The sequence below is a fragment of the Beta vulgaris genome, chromosome 8, assembly GCF_026745355.1.
Source record: "Beta vulgaris subsp. vulgaris cultivar EL10 chromosome 8, EL10.2, whole genome shotgun sequence".
Lineage (NCBI taxonomy): Eukaryota > Viridiplantae > Streptophyta > Magnoliopsida > Caryophyllales > Amaranthaceae > Beta > Beta vulgaris.
Genome location: NC_079209.1, coordinates 41,279,901 through 41,285,116, shown reverse-complemented (window position 1 = coordinate 41,285,116; position 5,216 = coordinate 41,279,901). Strand labels below are relative to the sequence as shown.

Here is a 5,216-nt window from a genome sequence, read left to right as displayed (position 1 = left end):
TCACAGAAGTGTTTCGTCTTGTCGCTAATAAATTGCGACCCATTGTCGCATATTATTTTAGATGGGACACCAAACTTGTAAATTATGTTACCTGTGGAATGATACTTGGTGCGATATACCCAAACACTACCAATAGTCGTCTTACCGGGAGGTAAATCCTCCAAAGTCCACGTACCATTGCACTCACGCGCATCAATTTCTTCTCGCATAGCTTGTTGGCAACCTGGATCGAGCATTGCTTCTTTAAAACAAGAAGGCTTGGGAACTTTCGAAATAGCAGCCAAAAATTTCTTATGTGTTACAGAAAATTTATTATAATTTACATAACAAGCTATATTAAATTGTTTATCTGAGGAACTGTTCGGAGCACGAGAAGTAGAAGCAATAGAATAAGAGTCTATTTGTCGAGTAACCGCATGTGTAACAAAGCCACGTAGCCTTATCAAAGGAGCTTTAGCACAACGACCACGACCCAAATCATCGTGCTCCACAACCCTCAAAACACTAGCACTAGCCTCTTCATGACTCCCCCTTAATGCATCCGTACCATTCACCCCACAAGATGGGACACTAGGCTGCCCATCACCCAAAACAGCAGTTCGGACATCATCACAAGATGGCACATCACTCGAACCAAGGCTGTTGTAATAACCTACACTTCCGAGCTACTAGCTAATCACACTTAACATTCATCAATCTCATTTATCACTTAATAACCTTGAATTATATTCACTCGTAGCGGAGTCAGAACCCAGAAAACGATCCTAGACCTGTCGGTCATGGGCCCACAACAAATCATCTTTAAATCCAAATAATATATTACATAATACCTTACTCGGTTCCCAAAACAGTATAATATTTTATTCATAAAGCACTTGAATACTTCTTACAAATTCTGAATCACTAATCTATTTACTACTCAACAACAAAATTCTGGCTTTGATCCACTCTGAGCTTCCAACTCAAGGCCTGCAATTACAGAAGAGAAATACAAAACACAAGAAAACTAAAATAAGCGGAAAGCTCAGTAACTTTACTTTAGCCCGTCAAAACGGTATTGGTTCATAAATGTTTTTCATATCATACTCAAGCTTGGTAATTGTTCGGAAAAGAATTTATCTTTTAAATATATCGATGGCATAACTTAATCACGTAACAGAAATCGCTGACAAGTACATGCTCATAACATAACATAACACAATATTCGACCTTTTCTGGTCTTAACTCATATCTGAATCATTTCCCTCCACCTATACCTTGCCAACTATTCATCTTAATTAGTTCATAAGCTAAGCCAGCTAAAACCATTACGAAATCATTTCCGCATTATCATACCCAAATCATATTATAAGAAACATAGTATTTTCGAACAATTCCAATAACTGAACAAAAGGATACCTTTATAACAATACAATAGCAATTCACAACTAACTCATAAAGACGCATCTATAACCCTGGCCACGACTATAAACGATATATGATATCAAAAGTATAATATAACAACAGATACGGGCATTTAAATACATTTTTTTTTAACATAAAGGTTACCTCGCACACAATATGATCCTCTATTAATAAACCTCCAAGTATCTTAAAATTAGTCTCCATCTTAGCTTGAATCGTACGCGTCTCCAAAGCATTCTCCAAAATTCACCTCACAACAATGAAAACAATCAACATCCTTACTGCAACTTAGATAAAGAACCATACTACTAATTTAACTCACAACTTCTTAGCACTTCATGAACTACCCATAAACCCCTTATATGCTAACCATACTACTAATTGAACTCACATCATCAATCTTACATTGTAACTCTAATTAACCTCAAAACCGATTCATAGAGAATATTCAGAACAAAATAATCAATTAAAAAATCAGCTTTTTTAACTAACTCTAAAGAAAATCAAGACATGCATATTGTAACCTTCAATTCATTCGATACAGAGGAAAGATTCAATCTATAATTTTTATAAACTCTTATCATAGCTGATTTTGCAAATAATAAAAATTTTGAGAACTGAATCTATTTGTGAAATCAGAAAATAAAATTCATTTACATCCAGGATTCGAATCTTAGAATTAAAGAAGAGGAGGAAGATAGCTTAAGTTATACCTCCACAAAAGATGAAGACAATGATGATTGCAAGCACCAACAACAACTACACAACACTCAGACACAGACGCAACTACACTACATCAAGAAGGAACAGATAGCAGCAGCAACGCATCAAGAAGTATGTGCAACAGCAACACCAAACTTGCAAATCCCATAGCTCATAGCTCCGAACTCCAATTGAAGAAATTTTTGAGCCTAAATTCAATAACTCGAAGAGATCTACAACTTTGGTGAAGGAATAAAGACTAAAAAATGAGTGCATGTTGCTTGAAATGGACGGACAGAACAGAGCAAAGGAGAGAGAAAATCATGGGGCAGCAGCGGTGGTTATTCAAGCCACCGGCATCAATAATTTGAGTGAGAGAGATGATGAAACAGAGAAATTCGGTTGGATTTGGGTTCCTTTTATTTTATTGAAAATAAAACAAATAATGTGGCACCTTTAGATGAAGCCACGAGAGAAAAAGTAAAGATGATGGGTTGATTTTCTTTCTTTTATTAAAGACACTAATTTGGTTAACAAGATACAACAACTTACACCAAAATATCAATCATAAAACCATATAAGAGAACATCATTTTATAATTGTAATATTGTCGTTCCTTTTTGTCTTAAACATTGAAATCAATCTTACGTATAAAATATCATAATTAGGCTAAGTGAAATATTTAGCTCTTAATAAACCTACTTAAAAATATGGGCTATTACAGTTGTGGCCACCTGTGTCCACTGGGCACACACCTAACTCCCCCACAGGAGCAGTGCAAGACTACTGGGAAGCTTGCTCCACACGCATACCATCACAAAGAGCATCACCATCATCACACAGAACATCATCATACAACTCATCAAACACGGCACCATCAGTATCAACACTACCAATTGTTCCAAGGTCAAAGGAACCATCAATATTTATAGTGGCAATACCAAAAGAAAAAGTATTGTCAAGGAATTTGACATCTCTACTAAAAAAATAATCACGGGTTTCCAAATCAAATAAATGCCAACCCTGTTGACTAAGAGGATACCCAACAAAAATACATCTTCGCGACCAAGGACCAAACTTATCCTTGACACGGGTTCGATTAGCCGCATAGCATAAACAACCAAACACTTTCAAAGACGGTAAAGAAGGAGGGCTTCAAAACAAAAACTCATAGAGGGATTTGTTATTAAACAAAAGGAGTAGGAGTGCGATTAATAAGATGACAAGCCGCTAATACACACTCACCCCAAAAATCAATAGGTAAATGAGCTTGAAATTGTAATGCACTAGTAACATTAAGAACATGTTGATGTGTACGCTCAACATGACCATTTTGTTGAGACGTATCATTACATGAGGTTTTATGTAAAATTCCCATATGAGAATAAAAATCCCTAAAACAAAAAAATTCTTGCCCATTATCACTCCGAACCACCTTCACCACCTTATCAAATTGTGTTTTAACCATTGCACATAAATTTTGAATTAATTGACAACCTCATATTTAACCTTCATTAAATAAACTCACGTAGCTCTAGAATAATCGTCAACAATAGTTAAAAAATAATGAGCACCATAACTGGAAGCTAATGGATAAGAACACCAAATATCACAACGAATTAAAGCAAATAAATCGACAGCTTTATTATTACTTAATGGAAATGAAGTTCGAGGTTGTTTTGCCAAAAAACAAACATGACAATCATCATCACAAGAATGAGTGTGATTACTACTATTGGCTAGCCCAGGTAAAGAACGAACCAGTTTCATAGAAGGGTTTTGGAGGGAAATCGACAGCTTTTGGAGGGAAAGGATGTAGAAGTTTCAATGTGCTTGTGGAACCCCAGAGGAAGATCTATTGAGTTGGTTGGGCACATAGATACAAACTATGTTGGGTTCCTTGTGGTCAGGTTGAGCAACTCATGTATCGTTCACTTCCTTGGATCATGTGAGATCTCTTGTAGATCAAAGAAGAAAAATTCAGTAGCCTTATCCACAACCAAAGGTAAATACATTGTAGTATTTGCCTATTGTTCATAATTGTTGTACATAAGGAACTAGCTGAAAGATTTTGGTGTTGTTTTTGGAAGTGTGTCCTATATTGTGTGATAGCACAAGTGTTATAAACATTTCTAAAAATCTTGTCCAACACACCGAAACTGAACATATTAAGATAAGGCATCACATTTTGAGGGAGAATGTTGAAAATGTTTGGTGAATTGATGTTTTACAAAAGTAAAGATCAAGTTGCGAATATCTTCATAAAACCTTTGTGCCGTGAGTCCTTATAAGTGTCCTGTATTATTAGGTCATATTAGGTAAAGGTAATTGGCTTCAAGTGTCTTCCTTTGTATAGTGGCTAGATTTGTACTCTTTAATTATCATTTTTGTGCATATCTATCTTTGCGAAGATTCATTTATAAATCACTATGTTTGTCACTTTTTGAACATGAAACTATTCCCTTAGTGGCATAGCTTGAAATATATGAAATATGGCTAAGTTGCCTAAACTACGTGCAAGTGTTCCTTGGTGTAGACCAGTTGAGAAGAACAACGGAATTACAACTATGGGATTTTAAATAATTTTGAGCAGATATTCAAATTCGGATTGTTTAACTTATGCAAGTTAATGATCTATGAGGCATTTATTATATATTTTAATCTCTCGTGATATTCATTTTCACTTGCCGATTTCTTTGTGGTAGTTCAGGAAAGTTATTTCCTATAATTTAAACTTTCCGAAGTTAATTTGTTGTCATGTTGTTAACTACCACAATCGTTTTCTTTCTTGAATTTCTCCCTTGTTGCTTTATAACAAAATTTTATTTAAATATAAACGTGTATATATATATATACTTAAATGTATTTAAAAATTCATAAATTTATGGGGGATTAGAGTCTACCCCTCTTAAAAGAAGTTTCCTCTCGAAACTTGACACAAAAACTCACATATTTCCAAAAATTTTTGAACTCAATTTTTATTTGAGAAATACTTGTGTCACTCATGTGCACACTTTACCAACTTTAAAACTCACTTGTGTTACTCCTGAACACAATTTTCATGCAGAGAATCTATTTATTTTGCACCAACATGTGCAAATCGCCAAAAT

The 5,216-nt window shown here is 34.9% G+C and overlaps 1 long non-coding RNA gene across 1 annotated transcript; it reads right to left on the bottom strand.

Annotated features, from left to right (window-relative positions):
- Positions 1-701: 701 nt before the first annotated feature.
- Positions 702-2,636, bottom strand: LOC125492627 (uncharacterized). Its single transcript, XR_007269278.1, has 2 exons — positions 1,549-2,636; positions 702-969 (listed from the first exon to the last, which is right to left on the bottom strand). It is a non-coding gene; the product is annotated as an uncharacterized LOC125492627 (long non-coding RNA).
- Positions 2,637-5,216: the final 2,580 nt, after the last annotated feature.